At 43.8% G+C, this 18,051-nt stretch overlaps 1 protein-coding gene across 6 annotated transcripts in view; it reads left to right on the forward strand.

The window, feature by feature from the left end:
- Positions 1-468: 468 nt before the first annotated feature.
- Positions 469-18,051, forward strand: part of PITPNM2 (phosphatidylinositol transfer protein membrane associated 2) — a 204,472-nt gene continuing 186,889 nt past the window's right edge. For 2 of the 6 annotated variants that reach the window (XM_079956393.1, XM_079956395.1), the window contains exons 1-2: positions 469-628; positions 6,155-6,257. The gene's annotated coding sequence lies outside the window, so the exon portion shown is untranslated. The remainder of the gene's footprint in view (positions 629-6,154; positions 6,258-18,051) is intronic. The other 4 variants (XM_079956396.1, XM_079956397.1, XM_079956398.1 and 1 more) reach the window with 4 other exon arrangements.

Consider the following 18,051-nt stretch of genomic DNA (forward strand, 5'->3'; position numbering starts at 1 on the left):
GGAAACCTAGAAAACTGAATTTAAGATTGAGAAACTGAGAGAAACCAAAACTTCCAGATTCACCTATACCTGACTTTAATCCATTAACTCACTTCATTAGAATCTCTACTTCATTTCAAAATGGTAGAATTGGAGGTTGGCAGGAGACTTGGTCTAAGCCCGGCCTGGTTGAATGTTCTTAGCTGAATGTTCTTTCAGACTGGCTCTGAATAAACAAAGCAATGTTGTGTAAGGGTAATGGAACAGAAGTGCATCACTTCAGCGCAGGAATTTTTAGTATACAGTTGAAAAGATTAAAACCTTTTCTGCAAGCTGTTGGTGAATCTAAAGAGCCAACAGAGATCTCTACAAATGTGAAGTGTCACCGGGCACAATCCACTGAGAACTTGAAGAGGAGCCGCTGTGAAGTGGCCGAGCACATGCTCTGCATGCAGAATCCCTGGCGTCTTCAGATAGAACAGGGGAATTAATACCTTTGTCTGAAACCCTGGAGAGCTGCTTTGACGCTTGGTGTGGGGATGACTGAACTGGAGGGATCATTGATCTGATCTGGCCTTGGGGAGCTTCCTGTGTTGCCTGGGTGCACGACCGCGAAAGGAATGGAAGCACATAGCTGATTTCAGTAGAGGTAGGAAAGTGTTATTTTTATGGTTTGTGACAAAGGATCTGCAAACTGCTCTGGCTGTTAATATGCAATCGGACACAGTTCAGGCTTTTGCTTTTAGCACTTTAAGTGCTAGAAAAACTTGAGATCAGGGTATCTAAGGGGCTGCCTCGCCCACCGTATCCCTGCCTGGCAACTGCGCTCCTCAGATGGTGCATGGCGGAGAGTACCGTATGCTCCAGAGATGAGCTTAGCCTGTGTTGAGAGTTCCTTCTCCAGCTCTCTGGAATCAGTTACCAGCCGAAATGAGACCAGTGTCTAGTGTGGTGATGTTTAGGCACCCACTGAAGACATTGTTTAACTTAGGAAGGCTTTCCTTGCAGTGTAACCCAGTCATTTGTGGGTTACATCTATTTTATATCTGATGAAATTGCTTTGTTGTTTTTAGAATTTGTATGGATGCCTTTTTGGTTTCTAGCATTTGTTGAACTGATTTTATTGTTCTTAGAGTTTCTGTTTGTGTGTTTTATTCTGTTTTTATTGTGTGCATTGCTTTGGTGGCTTTATGTTGTGAAGCAGACTATAAATTTGTGTACTGTTAATAATAATTAATAATAATAACAACTGCCACAACTTGAGAAGGAAAGGAGGACAGGCAATAGAAAGTGAGAAAATATCTGAGGTGCACTGACAGTGGTTTATTGGCCAATGTGTTTCCAAGCTTTGCAACTTTTCTTTAGTGGCAAGGAATACAATCTTTAATGCTATCTCAACCTTTAAAATAAGTATGGGATCAGCATGGGGTGCCCTTGGTCAGTAGGACCCACCCCTCTTGCCTCTACTAGCCCACCACTATATTATTATTTTTTCTGATGTTCAAATCAGTGGCTGCTTCTGGAGAGTTCAGTTTTAGTTTCTCACAATACCCCCTGACATAATGTTACAGAGGGACGCGGGTGGTGCTGGGGTCTAAACCACTAAGCCTCATGGGCTTGCAGTTCGGAAGGTCAGCTGTTCGAATATGCATGATGGGGTGAGCTCCCATTGCTCTGTCCCAGCTTCTGCCAACCTAGCAGTTCAAAAGCATGCCAGTGCAAGTAGATAAATGGGTGGCAGGAGGAAGGTAAGCGGTGTTTCCATACGCTCTGGCTTCCGTCATGGTGTTCTGTTGTGCCGGAAGCAGTTTAGCCACATGACCTGGAAAGCTGTCTGCAGACAAACACCGGCTCCCTCAGCCTGAAGTGAGATGTGCGCCGCAACTCCATAGTCACCTTTGACTGGACGTAACTGTCCAGGGGTCCTTTACCTTTTACCTTTACACCAGCGCATTATGTTAAATTTAAAATGGAGGCTTCACCAGATGCTAATCAGAGGACAGTTGGTAAAGACCATTGCTGCAACGGGGGCATTTTCCCCATGGTGCTCTCAACTTTTGAGTTGGCTTTGCTTTGAAATAATCTATAAACCAAGGAAGGAGGAAGGGCCAGAGAAGATTCTTTTCACTTCTTTAAAATTTATGCTGAAATTTGATTGATTTCCCATCACTCACTCACGTAAAACAAGGCCCTATTTACCCCTTACATGCCCTTCCTTCAAGTCACCTCCTACCTACACATGACGCACACATCATGCTTAACGTAGATTACTTTGGAGCAAGTTGCCATTGATCAATCATCACACTCCCACTCTACCGCCATGCCTCTCTGGTTTGGAAAGTCCCATTCAAGGTAGGGCAGATTAGTTCTCCCGTAGCGCAAGAGTGGGTAACCTGTAGTCCTTCAAACTCTCTTGGGCTCCAGCTTCCATTTGACACAGCCAACGTGGCCAGTGGTGAGGAGTAATGGGCACTGTAGCCCACCACTAACTGGGGGCCAACTGTTCCATATCCCCCACTATACCACATTTAAAACCCAGCCTTGCAGGTGAGTCCATAAACAGTTCTGACCTAGGGAGGGGCAAGAAAAAGAGCCCATTCTCTCCTAGTTTACCAAATCACACACGCCTGGTTTCCTTTAGCTCGCCACAGGCGATTGGGAGGGCGGTTATTTACATGTCTGCTTTAACGGCACAGTAGTCAGCACTAATTTGTTAAATCCCTTCCAGGACTTGGTTCTTTTGGAGTAAAATGTAATGTGGGGGGGAGGGGGAAACACATTAAAGCACTTTTCCCCCCCCAGAGAAGCAGGAGGCAGAACATGTTGGGAAACAGGTGGAGTTTATCACAAATGAGATAAAATTGGCACATTAACGCAGAAATAATCAGAGGTGCAAATAAAAGGTCTTAAACGGGAGCAGACTGGGAAGGAGGACTGTTTGCTGAGATCTGGGACTTTCACTGCAGCGCTTGATTATGCAATTTCTGTAGTACATAGAAGTTTGCTAGTTTACTTGTTGAGTTCAGAACATATAATTTTTATTGCAGAAGAGCAAAGAAAACGGGTTAGCCTTCAAAAATTTCCAAAACCGATGAACTTTTCTGGACAACTTAAGTCCTATTGACAAGGCATGATGTGAAACAAGATGCCAGTGGTGTCCCTTGTGTCTAAACCAATTTTGTGTGGCCTTCTGTGCAACCCAGTATGTTCCTTTCTTGAGAAGGGAAGATAGAACCTTGCTGGTGTCCAACTCTCATCAGCCCCAGTCAGCATGGGCAGTAGTCAGGAATGACGAGATTTCTAATCCCAACAACTGTGGCCTGTGACTAGTTTGACTTCATATTGATCAGCTAGTTACTACTGCTTTTGAATATAAAAACCCTCAAACTCTCAACTTCTAGTATATATTTTGGAAAGCTGTTGTCCTCTACGCATTTGGACACATTTTCAGATATTGAAACCCAATTTTTGCATTCAAGTTGTTGAGATCAAGGAGCAGGTTTTCATCTGTGTTTGGATAAAATTGGGCACCATTTTGAATCAAGATGGTGGACGGAACCTTTCCAAACTTCACTGATTTTTTTCGGGGGGGGGGCGTTTTTTATAATTCATGATCAACAGCAGGCACTTTCACACTAGTACTTGATACATGCATTTATCTTTCTGCAGTCCTGGAATTCTCAAATAAAATGTTAGTCAGTTTATTACTAAATTCTGCCAGCTACAGCCCTTCCCCAGACAAAATCTCTTTGTTTCTTTCTTCTCAAATTATACACCATATTTTTTGGTTCCCTCAGTGAAGTGTTATCAATATTTCCCCCCCCTCCCCTCTCTGGACTCCATCTGTACTATCTGAGTGGCTTTGCTAACAGGAAAAACACCCTTGCACTGACTTTGACTTGCAAAATATGACGCTTATGGGCGGGGCGGGGCAAGAACTCTCTTTTCCTGGTCTGTGTCCAAAGTCAGTTATTGTTATTTAGACCCTGTAGTATTGAATCACTCTTTCACTTTCAAAACAATCTGAAACATTTAGACAAAGGTATCAGACATGCATTGAACATAGTATTTGGACTTAGGCAAACCAGACTCTTTCTGCCTCTGCTACCCCTCCCCATGTCACAACACCAGTCATTGGAAGCTAGAATGAATAATACTAGCGTATCTTGCCTTTTTCAGAAAAACCACACAGGCATCATGCATTTGCAATGTTTCAAACATTCTCTAAACAGCAATATACAGATACTGTCTGTTGTCAATAAATATTTTTCAAACAGAAATCAGCATTCAGTCCTTCCTCGTGAATTGTTTACATTGTGGATTTTAAAAATCTTTCAGTTTGCACATTTACTCAGAACTCATTTTAAATAAAGCAGCATTAAAATCCAATAAACAACAAGCAGGCATAGGTAAAAAAAAGGGGACCAAAGTGCATGGTCTTTCCATGTATGTTTTTTTAAACTTGGTTCTTTGTTCTCTTATATACCGTACAGAGAAAAAAAAATAACCAATCAGAATTTGCACCGCTGGTCTGAAATAACTGCAATGTGCTTGTGTGGATGAGCTTTCTACACCCCCCCCCACTTCTAGAACAGGTGGTTCATCAATCTGCTGTAAACATAACTCCGTGTTTTTAAATTTCTGATTTCCTTTTTAATTCCTTCTTGTTGTTGTGTATTTTTTTTAAAGATGAACTTCATATACTTATGCCTTCAATTCACTGGGCTCTTTGTTTGCCAGGGGACCATGCAATGATTTAGTTTTTGAAATTGCAGGAGAGTTTTTATCATGTGCTAGGCTAACAGTGCAAATCCTCTACTCAGCAGTAAACCCCACTGAGTTCAGTGGGACTTGCTCCTCCGTATATGCATATAGGATTGAGGCTAAGGGCTCAAATTTTCCATAGTAAAATTGGGAGTCCTCGCAGTATCAATCTACACCAGCTGTAAAAATGTTTTATTGTCAGTGAAACAGCTGGGAAAACCAGACACACACACACAGTCACTCCCGTGTTTATGGCCTCAATATTGATTTGTTTCTGAAATATGTCATATATGGCAATGGAAATGTTAGGGTTTGGTTTTTAATTTTTTTTAAGACTATCTTTTTATTTAAATTTAATTTTGCTACATTAAATGCATCTCTCATGTAACAGTCTCATCTCTCATGTATCAGGTTGCATGCTACTGGTTTCAAATCCAGTTGCAAGGTGTCCTCCCAGACCAGTTTATATACATTCCACACAATCATATGGAAGGGCTGGCTGATGTTGCATGGGTGCAGGATCCCACCCTCATCTGTGGCTGACCCAGGGGACTGAGCCCATGTGCAGACCAGCTCTTACTGCAGGCTTGTATGAGTTGCATCTAGGTGACCTGTCAGAGAGGCTCCACAAAAATCAATCGTGAGTAGCCTGAGAGACAGAGAACACATACAGTTGGATAGGCAGAAATTACTATGGGCTACTTAGTTTGATGGACTTATTTGCATGGCTACCTTGGTTACCACCATTTGGTGTAGCAGCAGCAGCAGGTTTCTGGAACCCACCTTACTTTCTAGGGTTGTAAGTTTAAAATTTCTCTTACTACTGTGTTGCAACCTGCCCTGGGACCTTAGGATGAAGGGGAGGTAATAATAAATAATAGATGCACTGGAAAGCTAGTGACCGTGTGTGTGTGTGTGTGTGTGTGTGTGTGTGGTGGGGTATGTGGAGAATGACCAGGCATGGAGGTAGCCAGTCTATCTAACTTAACAGCTGCATGTTTAAAATGGTCTCTGCCGTGGAAGTGCGTTGGAGAAGTTTGTGTGGATGGAGACTGTCTGTTGATGTTGGACAGGGAGAAAGGAGCATGTGAGGGTGGCCACTGCCCTCTGCTGTCCCTTGCCTCCCCCCTCCCCGGTTAAATTTCCATGAGTTAGAGCGATGACGATGTTTCACAGCTTGGAGCGAGCCGAAATCCCCAAAGCACTCCTTTGGCCGCCTGCTGTCACGTATTGAATTTCTAACATACCAGGGGGAAGTCTGCCGAGCCTCTTGGATGATGCAGAGTTCAAAAGCCTCCCTAGCAGCCTCCTGCTTGTTTGTACAGGGGTGATTAGCCAATGCATTTGCTGCCTGCTCCTGATTTCCCTCCTGCTTGCTTGTTAAGCCCATGTTGCTTTGGCTTCCCTCTAGGAGATTGATGTTCAGGGACTGGTGCTGACATTCTCCACTGCCAATGCTGCCCTGAGCTCCTCCAGCATACGGACACATCAGGTGGTTGTCTTGTGCCCCCGAGGTAAGTTATGTGGCCGTACCTCAAGAAAGAGAAGATGTACATTCTCTGCCATCTGATTCCTTTGTTTCCCTCTCCCTCCAAATTCTAGCAAGGCTGTATTTCTGGCTGCATATTGTTTGTGCTTGGGGGGGGGGGGTTTACTTTCTGTACCCAGCTACAAGGATATACGAACTTTGTGACTGCATTAATCAGGTAAGGTAAACAAAATACTTACAATTTCTCCTTGTGTCATTTATTCAGCTTTTGCTGCTTGCAGGTCAGGACAGATTGTGACAAAGATTTTTTGTTGGCCCTCCTCCCCCTGATCACTGGAAATGTAATTTGGCTACCTTTCTGGCTTTTGAGACCTCAGCCCACCTGCTTTCATATTTTTACAGTCATAAGGGCGGGAAACGTTTTTTTTTAAAAGAATGAAAACGAAAGCTTTTACATCATGAAACTGTTCTGGGAACGCATTTTGGATTCTCCACTCATAAATTGCAGCATATGGACAGCCTTGCATGTATGAAAACAATATTCTGCTGTGTATAGTGCGGAAAAAGGTGGAATTATGCAACTGAGATGGGGCCTTTTCAGTAGTGGGCCATGCTTGTTGAATGTTATTTCCAGGGAGGCACGCCTGGTGCTGTTTTTAGGTTCCAGGCAAAGGCTTTTCTCTCTTTTGGGGCTTTTAGACCTCAATTTGAAAGGTGACATTGGGGCCTCGTTTAGTGTGATAGGATCTGTAAGTCCTGATCTGTTCAGCTGTGTTTTTAGAACTTCATTGGATGTTCTTATTTGGTTTCAGTGTGAGTCACTTTGGGTTGCTCTGTGAGAAAAGAGACCAAAAAAACAGAATAAGCAATTTCATTTAAATAAATACAATCCATATAAATTATGAAAATGTTATTTGTATATCTTGTTTTGTTTCTGCTGATTGTGGCAGGGGACAAAGATCTATGCAACACCTAGTTAGTTACCTTTATGCAAGAATTCCTATCCATCTATCTTCCTTAACCTCCTCTACCACTCCAGGGCTTCTGAGATTTCACTGGGAATAATAGAAGAGCTAGAAGGTTCTAGCAACACTTCCTATGGAGGGAGAGAGGGAGGAGGAATTTGATCTGCTTTTCACAGCAGGCTGATTCAATCAGATGCCCCCCAAACGTGCAAATCGCAACACAGCAACTACCTCTGCACTGCAAACTTATGTGGGTTTTGTGATGCAGCTTCAGTGCACAAGAAGTCTGCGCATAAATATGTATTATACTTGAAAGATGTGTATTTTGGGGCATGTTCTATGTTCTAAACATATGCATTTACATAAAATACATGTACAATTCAGATGTGGACTTTTCAGGTGTGTCTTCCCAAAAGATTAACAAATGCAGAGGATAGTTTTGGATGGAAAGGACATAAAACTGAGTGCCTTTGAAACTGAAATGGGATGGGATTACTTGCACGATCCATTCCCTCTTACGAGGTCCAGCATTCATATAGTCCCAGAGAGCCTTGGCAGGCACTTCTCCATGGCCCAGCCCCACAGAAACACTGTAACACCCATAGAAAGGAAACTTCAGGGCGGATGGACGGCACAATTCCTTGCCACCTCCAAGTTACCCCTCTGCTGGAGGCCAGCAGCACCCAGGGCAGAAGGAGTCTCTCAGTTTGTCTGAACCTCTCTACAAATGTCTGAACTCTGTGGAACTTGTCTGTCTGTGACGAAGTGGCTCTTTCTGCCATTCCAGCAACATGTGAAGTACTGTAGGTCTAAATATATCTCCCGAATGTGGTTAGTTTGGGGTTGCTTCCTTATCTGTCTCCTTTCTAGTGAAAACTCCTAGCTCTGCACATGATTCAGGCACCTCATGGGTAGAACTAAGGAGGAAAGAGTGGGTTGATGCCTGTGGGCTCCCAGCGCAGGGTTGACTGACTGCGTACTTCCTGTTATCAACAGAAGGCTCCAACTAACTTTGCTGGTTTTAAATTTATTCTTTTGCTCTTAATCTGGGATTCTCTTCTGTCTTTGAAAGCAGACGTCTGAAATGCCTCCCATGCTTGTAGTGGGTTGTTCATAGGAGAGAACAAATGCACTGTAGAAATGGTTATACAACTAAACATTAGAAAAAACATTTTGCCCCATCTGGGCTAGTGCTAAGAAGAAGATTCCCAAAGGATCTGTTTCCTCCTTCTTCTAAACCTTGAAGCTCCATTTCCCAAACAGATTTGTATGCTGTGAGAAGTTCTGGTGATTTTGCAAAAGATAGTCATGACAGGATTCAGTTGCTCAAAATGATTAGAGATGGGGATAAATTTGATTCAGTTTTCTTTGAAAGCTGAATTTATCAAATTGGCCCTTTCTGAAATAATATGAGAACCAAAACACAGCCATCCATCAAAATTGGCACTTATCTATGTGCCCTAATGGTGGCCAAGAGACTGATACTGATGAACTGGAAGAATAAAGATAGGATACCCTTTAATCAATGGACTGACAATATGACAACACTTGCAACTTAGGAATGGACTGCTTACAGATGTAGACTTTGTTTGGATAAATATGACAACATTTGCAATGAGTAGGATATTAATATCTATCTACATACATATTGGGACGTGGGTGGTGCTGTGGGTTAAACCACAGAGCCTAGGACTTGCCGATCAGAAGTTCATCGGTTCGAATCCCCGCGACGGGGTGAACTCCCATTGCTCGGTCCCTGCTCCTGCCAACCTAGCAGTTCGAAAGCACGTCAAAGTGCAAGTAGATAAAGAGGTACCACTCCGGTGGGAAGGTAAACGGTGTTTCCGTGCACTGCTCTGGCTCACCAGAAGCGGTTTAGTCATGCTGGCCACATGACCCAGAAGCTGTATGCCGGCTTCCTTGGCCAATAAAGTGAGATGAGCACCACAACCCCAGAGTCGGTCATGACCGGACCTAATGGTCAGGGGTCCCTTTACCCTCTACCTTTACATACATATTAGGTTAATAACACTATCAATTCATATTAGAATGTATGGGAGGATATTACATTTTGTGTGTGTGTGTGTGTGCGCACACACACACAGAGACACACACATCTTCGTTCTTTTTTCCCCTCTCACTTCCCCCTTTCCCCCCTGTATTTCTTTATAATTTAAATTATTTCAATAAAATATTAATATTATAGGAGAGCCACTCCATTCCCTTGATCATTTCAGCTGCCCTTTTCTGAACCTTATCCAACTCTAAATTGCATTCCACATGCACATTAGGCAAGCCTTGCCTTTTTTTTAACCTTTTGGTTTATATATAAGCATTAGGGAGGATATCAGCAGATTACCCATTCACACAGATTTGGCAAGAGATTTTGAGGCCAACAATCCGACCCTGCTGATTTAGAAAATGTCATACTGGTACATGTGGCCATCTGACTCACTGAATTTGGTGATTTGGTAGTTCATAACTACGTTCTCTGTGGGTTAAAGCCTCAGCGCCTAGGACTTGCCGATCGAAAGGTCGGCGGTTTGAATCCCTGCGGCGGGGTGCGCTCCCGCTGCTCGGTCCCAGCGCCTGCCAACCTAGCAGTTTGAAAGCACCTCCGGGTGCAAGTAGATAAATAGGGACCGCTTACCAGCGGGAAGGTAAACGGCGTTTCCGTGTGCGGCTCTGGCTTGCCAGAGCAGCGATGTCACGCTGGCCACGTGACCCGGAAGTGTCTCCGGACAGCGCTGGCCCCTGGCCTCTTAAGTGAGATGGGCGCACAACCCCAGAGTCTGTCAAGACTGGCCCGTACGGGCAGGGGTACCTTTACCTTTACCTTTAACTACGTTCTCTTAGGTATGTAATGGCTCCTTTCCTGATTCCAGGGTGGGTGGTGGTTGTGGCCTGTTGCGGGCTTTCCCTCTTTCCCTGGGGGCCAAAAGGCTCCCTGTGACGGCTGGCCCTTGGGTCCTCCCCTGGCTGACCACTGTGGATGGTGGGATAGCCCACCAACACCAAAATCTGAACTGCCCACTCAGGGGCATGCAAGGGAGGTGAAACTTAGGTGGTGGGCCAGAATGCAGATGCCTTCACTCTGGTCCTCTGCCTGACAATAAAAGCCAGCTGCACTCAAATCTCACATACCAAGAGCACTGACATGTCTTTTTGAATCACCTGGAAACAGAAAGCTACCGATACCTTCACTAGCCTTTGAGGTAAAGGTAAAGGTAAAGGTACCCCTGCCCGTACGGGCCAGTCTTGACAGACTCTGGGGTTGTGCGCCCATCTCACTTAAGAGGCCAGGGGCCAGCGCTGTCCGGAGACACTTCCGGGTCACGTGGCCAGCGTGACATCGCTGCTCTGGCGAGCCAGAGCCGCACACGGAAACGCCGTTTACCTTCCCGCTGGTAAGCGGTCCCTATTTATCTACTTGCACCCGGAGGTGCTTTCGAACTGCTAGGTTGGCAGGCGCTGGGACCGAGCAGCGGGAGCGCACCCCGCCGCAGGGATTCGAACCGCCGACCTTTCGATCGGCAAGCCCTAGGCGCTGAGGCTTTAACCCACAGCGCCACCTGCGTCCCCAGCCTTTGAGGTAAGCAACACAATTCTGACAACTCTTTGGGAAGTTCCAGGCATTGTCCTAAAAAGGGCTTTTGTGAAAAACATAAACTCCAAAGTCACTCTCATAAGGGTTATGTAACTGAGCAGAAGAGAGCCCTGGGCTCTGACATCACTACGGAGTGCCCCTCCACCCCCCCTCCCAGCAATGTGTAAAATATCACGGCCTCCGGATGTAAGAGCACGTTCTCTCTTGCTATTCCTGATCCAACAGGAAAACTTGGACAGCTCCTTCCCTTGCGGTTTGCTATGTTGTAAATAATATCTTGGCCGGGTCACACGTCCTGCCGCCCTTCGGATGTGGCGTCTCCAAGAAAGGGGGGGGGGGAAGGAATGTAAACAAAACAGTTTTTGGTTGTTGTGAAGGAAAAATGTCTCTCAGTATTGTGGAAAATTAGCGCTGGGATGGTTCTACCCTTATAGGGCTTAAAAAAAAAAAAAGCTACGGACTCATAAAGTTTGTGAAATTTTTGTTTTAAATAAAACTAATTGAATTTGAAAAGTACATAAGCCTACAAAGTTGCTAGTGCACATCATTTTCTTCTAATTGAGCCAGCCTGCAACAAGCTAAGTTGTGGTACTTCAGTCGTCTGCACATGAAAAGGATAGTCTTCTAAATTACAAAATATTTTTTGGGGTCTCCTTGTCAATTACAGGCCTATTTATAATCATTCAGGTTTTAGTAGCATCCAGATAGAGTTGTTGCATGGGTACTGATCAGGGACAATAGGCATTGTAGTCCGACAACTTCTGGATGGCCACAGGTGAGCTAACTTTGATTCTGTCCAGCATCCTGTATCTCACTGGTAGCCCACAGCAAAGGCATGAGAGCAGTCACCCTCTCTTGCCGATGCCTTTGAACATCAGTGACGTACTCCTTCTAAAAGTGGGCTTAAAGAAAGGATTTTTCAGGGGGTGGTGGGGAATAATTTTGGGAGAAAAACCAAACTGTTATAATAATTCCTCCAGAATGCAATCCTTCTCCTTAATAAAAATCAGAATACAGTGGTTCCTCAGGTTACATACGCTTCAGGTTACATACACTTCAGGTTACAGACTCTGCTAACCCATAAATCGTGCTTCAGGTTAAGAACTTTGCTTCAGGATGAGAACAGAAATCGTGCTCTGGCGGTGCGGTGGCAGCAGGAGGCCCCATTAGCTAAAGTGGTGCTTCAGGTTAAGAACAGTTTCAGGTTAAGTACAGACCTCCGGAATGAATTAAGTACTTAACCCGAGGGACCACTGTATCTTTGGAAATTTAAAAAAAGATTACAGAAGATTATTATCAGCATGAGCTAAAGAAGTCTGCCCTGTAGTCCTTGGTTGTTGACCAAAGGGGAGAAATGGTGACCCAGACCCACCCTGGCTAATTTCTATCAGCCATGAAAGGTTGATTGGATGGAGCCAGAGTGAGGTAAATGCTTTGTTATGTGATCCCGGGTGCCTTGAAGGATACGGTGATGTAGTCACTCTTGGGAAAAGCCATCGCCCTGAACCCAGAGATTTTATATTGACTAATGCCTGGCCTCCGGTTTTGAGGGCAGGAGGATTGAGAAGATGGGAGCAGTTCAGCTGCATATGCTCTAGGATTAAACTGATAGACCTAGTTTTGAGACAGTATCTGGCTTGTTTGCCCCAGTGGATGACCTTAGTCAAACATATTACATCAATGTTGAAAGATCTGCACTGGTTGCCCATTAGCTGCTGAACCAGTTGCCTTCTTTTTAAGGAATCATAGAAGGGTAGAGTTGGAAGGGATCCAAGGGTCATCTAGGCCAACCCCCTGCCATGTAGGAATCTCGGCTAAAGACTCCATGACAGATGGCCATCCAATCTCTGCTTGAAAACCTCCAAGGAAGGAGAATTCACAACCTCCCAAGGGAGACCGTTCCACTGTCCAACAGCTCTTACTGTCGGAATGTTTTTCAGTATATTTAGTCAGAATCTCATTTCTTGTAAGATTCATATCCTCCAGAGCAGGAGAAAACAAGCTTGCTCCATCTTCCATGTGAAGGCCCTTGAGATATTTGAAGATAGCTATCATATCTCTTCTCAGTCTCCTCTTTTGTAGGCTAAACATACCCAGTGCCTTCAACCATTCCTCATAAGGCTTGATTTCCAGAGCCTTAATCAGCTTGGTTGCCCTCCTCTGCACACCTTCCAGCTTGTCAACATTTTATTGAGAGCAGTACTTTTATTGTTTTCATGTGAACCGCTTGGAGCATTCTTTCAACCGTAAGCTGTGTAATAAGTAAGTAAAACAATCTTTTGTTTCTATAGAAACTCTCAAAGCCATTATTGCTTACTTCTTAATGTGGCCTCCGTAGTTCAAAGAAATTCATGACTTTCTCCTTTTTTGGTTCCTGGAAATGGGAGAGTCTTGGATTGATTACCTTCAGGTTTCGGAAACAGTTTGACCCCTGATGGCTATATATCAAATAAACAAAAATTCAAAATAGTGGGAATGATTGGTGAAAATAAGCTATTTTGTTGTAAGGAGGAAAGGTAGAGCAACTGCTTTTAAAATGAGAAGTGTTTTTTTGGGGAGGGGAACACTTTGACATTTTAAAGTTAGTTTCTAACCAGGGATAGGATTAGGATATGTCTCTAAATGGTATTCAAGCACACTGTAGTTTAAATGTCTGGGCTTTCTCCACCCTCCCCTAATCCTGATTCCTTAGAATTTAACCCCTCTGAAGGAAGCAAGGATGATGAACAGAGAATTTGCAAGACCCCAAGCAATAAATAAATCTACAGTTCCCAGTTTTCCTTTGGGAACAGCCATGAAGCCTTTCCAGCTAAGCCAGTTTTAAAAACTAGTTTGAAATGCAGAGATATCTTCAGATGGACACTATGTTGATACTGGTTGAGGGAACAGGAAAATGGAGCTCCCAGTTGCCAATAGTTTTGGGGTTTTATCTTGGCTTTTAGTTTTCTTTTGGTGGGTACAGTCAAATGTTGGGATTGTTGTGTTAGTTGTCCTGGTTATAATACTTCCCTTTACACTGCTGCTATGGAACCGTGGCTTTTTGCTCGCTATACTGCCTTGGCATGCTAAATTTCACCCAGGCCAGTGGGTTGTGGTGTGACACAACAGCAGATGTCACTAGGCATGTCACCCTCCCAAACCCTTTATGCCCACGTGAGGTTCCGTTCCCCCATTTTTCACGCATGAAAATGGCAGGAAGGAGCTGTATACTGGAGTACCACCCTGTGATTTGGGGGGGGGGCACGCGGTGGGGTGGTAAACAAAACAGATTTCGCCCCCCCTGAAGCAGTTAGTGTGACCATGAATGCTAAACTTGCACTAGATTTACCAGAGCTTCTTGTGTTGTATGAAAGATCACATAAAGCATGAAAATTATAATTTAAGGAAACATCATGAAAATGAAATTAATTGCTGTCAAAGTGGCTTCCTCTTCTACCTCTCCTCACGCACTGCTGTGCCCAAGTGGGCTTATCTGGCAGCTTTGCCGTTCATGCCACAGACCTGGGCCTGAGCTGCCATGATGTTTTCTCATGATGCCTCGGAACAACAATGCACTGGTAAAGGTAAAGGTAAAGGTACCCCTGCCCGTACGGGCCAGTCTTGACAGACTCTGGGGTTGTGCGCCCATCTCACTTAAGAGGCCAGGGGCCAGCGCTGTCCGGAGACACTTCCGGGTCACGTGGTAGGAGTGTGGAAAATTCAAATGGCAGCTTCGACCCAGCGACCTGGCACAGAGGGTCCAGGGCAGGTCTCAGTGCCATGGCAAACTACCAGTGCTTCAGAAGGTGCCAGAAGTATGGAGCTGGTATTTTATTTTTATTTTTTAAATTTCTATCCTGCCCTTCTCCCCAAAAGAGTCTAGGGCAGCAAACCACCAAGCAGCAAAAACCACACAATCAAATAAATAAACAAAAAGATCAAAAACATTTGAAAAAACATTAGCAATGTATTTAAAACATTAAGAATATAAGAAATGTTTAAAAAGAGTAGCATATCCTCACAGCTAATAATTTCAGTATTGCCAGGAACATGAACTCATGAGAGAGACTGCATCTGTCCCTACAGACTCTCTTGGGTGTTCAAATCAACAAAGAGGGGGCCCCTCGTGGTAGTTCTTCCTTCCTCAAAAGGTTTTTTTTTGGGGGGGGGGATCTGGAGGAAAGTCTTCTTTGTGGCAGCACCTAAACTGGGAATCCTCTGCCTACCAGAGAGTTGCCCATCTGGTAACTTCGTGATACAGCTGAAGACACATCTCTTTACCCTGGTCCTTGCCACGTGAGATATATATTTTTAGGGCCCACCCTATTTTTGTGGTTGTATTTTTTTGTAAGTTTTTAAACAGTTTTTAACGTTGCTGAAACCCACACTGAGACCTTAGGATGAAGGGCAAGTAATAAATGAAGATAGTAAAATAATAATAATAATGATGATGATGATTATTCTTGGGTGAACAAGAATGTTTCAAAATCCTATTTATTGATAAGTAATACTTAATATAGTTCAAACCAATGTTAGTGTTTTTTATACATTGTAAGTTTCGTTTTGGGTTGAATCCTTTTTCAATTTATCGTGTTGTTGACTTCCTTCTACCTCATTACGGTTTCAAAATCCCCCCCCCCCCCGTGTTAATAAGGGTTAGGGTTAATTTGTAAGGGAACTCTTGGCATCGAAACGAACACAAAAATGAACAAGTTGAGTCAGCTGTCACAGGATGCAGGTTCACCTCCACTGGCCTGCTTTCAGAGCTTCAGGTCTTTGCTTTGGAATGAAACAGTTTTTCTGAAGCAGCCTACAAGATTGAGTTGGACAACCAGTGTTGAAGGGTCAGTGTTTCCCGGCAGAAGGCATGGCTTCCAAGTATTGGGCCCCAGTACCATTATGTGGTGTATAAATTAATTCCTGATGGTGATGGGTATTTCAGAGGAGAGGTCCTCAGTCTCACATGCCCATCGGGTTCAAACAAAATGACACTCATCTATTTCCCCGCCTCTTGCATTCCACTCTTTAAATTCTGTTAAGGCAAGGAGAACCTGAAAATTGTGCATCCATCATTTTAAGTCATCTGGAAGCTGTTTGATTAAATAAATTCTTATTAAAAATAAAGAAATAAAAGAAATGATCTGTTCACTTTCTTCCAGCACACAGATGCTTTCAGGAAAATAAATTTCCTGAACGAGCCATTTGGACAGTCTCTGTGGACTTCAAGATCCACATCATTAATTTAATTTTGCTGCTTTCATTAAAATTATCTACAGTTTTTTATATATTATTGTTACAACATACAGTACAGGTGCACTTAAAGTAGGAAACCAAGGCCATCTGAAAAGCATTTGGGGAAAGTAATTTTGAGGAGACTCACTAATGGTTTTGAAAGACTCTTGGAAACGCGATATAAGGCAGGTCTGCATCAGCAGATGAAAAATGGAATGAGAGGAAAGAGCCCAATATTATCCCCAATCCCTCAATACTGTATGTCTGTAGCTGAGCAGCAGGAAGAAGAGGCATTAATTTTTAAGGAAAATCTTAAAATGAACAAGAACCTTGTATATAAACAATAATGGGGATGATGCATAAGCAAAATGCTTTTATCAGCTGCTAGCTCTTGAGTGCCCACTGCCTGTTTGCTGAAGGCCGGAGGCATAGCTTGGTATTTAAAAGATTTGTGGCATGATTCCATAGTCACAAATCTGCAAAAAATTGCATTTGCCAATTAATATGTATACAGGCAAATTTAGAATCTGACTCTGACCAAAGGCAAACCACCTAATTTCCCATTCAAAATTACCCCATAGTAGAATTTATATTTGCTTCCACCCCATACCAGATCATCCCAAACCAATTCCTATTCAGTTCAGTTAATTTCTCAACAGATCATCCTACTCCAAGACAATTCAATGACGCTTTGGTTAGCCCCATTCATTACTCCTAAAATTATCTCTAGATAAAGTCATGTTTACCCAGTAACTAAAGTCACTTCCACCCCGGTCTGTTCCCCACAAATTTAGTCTACAAAAGAACCTGGCAATAAAAATCACATTTAAGTCTTGTATTGGGAACAGAAGTAACATGGTGTTCCTGTGGTGTTTAAAGAAGAGCCATAGCTAAGTACTAGAGCATGTGCTTTGCACGCAACAGTCCCAGGTTCAATCCCCAGCACCTCTAGGTAAGGTAAAAGGTAAAGGACCCCTGGACGGTTCAGTCCAGTCAAAGGTGACTATGGAGTTGTGGCGCTCATCTCGCTTTCAGGCCGAGGGAGCCGGCGTTTGTCCACAGACAGCTTTCCGGGTCATGTGGCCAGCTGGACTAAACCGCTACTGGCGCAATGGAACACCGTGATGGAAACCAGAGTGCATGGAAACGCTGTTTACCTTCCTGCTGCAGTGGTACCTATTTATCTACTTGCACTGGGTTGCTTTTGAACTAGGTCGGGCTAGGAAAGAGTCCCTTTCTGAAACTCTGGAGAACTGCTGCCAATCTTCCTAGATGTTGCCCATTGGCCTCTGCCTGCTAGACAGCAGCTCCCACTGAGGACTTAGTAGGCGAGGGAGGTCCACTGAACTGCGGGAACCGTCTCAGCTTACAATGCTTGCTGTTTCATTCAAATGGCCAAACTGTGGCTTGTACCTGGAAAACCATGGTTTGATTGCTTTGGACCAAACAGCAAAATATGGTTTTCTCTAAATTTAGGATTAGTAGGAAGGAGCACATTAGCCAAAGACTCATTTAGATGGTCCTAAAATTTAGTTTGGTATTGCTTCTGAACAAGCTCATGGTATCTGTGACATGTGGATTGCAGGGGCTGGACTACATGGCACTTGGGGTTCCTTCCATCTCTAGAATTCAATGGTTCTATGAAGTGGGAAGGAGTGAAGTCTCTCTTAGATGTTAAGCACAAATCAGGACTCCTGCATCAGAAACAGAACAATCCCATTTGGTTACTGAAATGAGGCATGCAGCAAGGTTTTTTGAATCCTAGCCAAGCTAAATAGGCAGTCATTATAAGAGCAGGAAAGCACCCAAAATCTCGTTTAGATTCTTGCTCATCTTCATCTAAAAAGGAAATTAAGTGAATTTTGCAAAATTGAATATAATAAAGCAGTGAGGGGGCGTCTGCAGGATTCAGCTGCCCTTTTGGCTGTTGCTATTTAAGCCCATTTCTGCTTCTACCACATCCAGTGAACCATCTCCTTCTCCAATCCTCTCATGGCTTGTTTTGCTACAGCACCGACCACAATTACAAGATGTGC

Source organism: Podarcis cretensis (genome assembly GCF_951804945.1).
Source record: "Podarcis cretensis genome assembly, chromosome: 16".
In the NCBI taxonomy this organism is placed as follows: domain Eukaryota; kingdom Metazoa; phylum Chordata; class Lepidosauria; order Squamata; family Lacertidae; genus Podarcis; species Podarcis cretensis.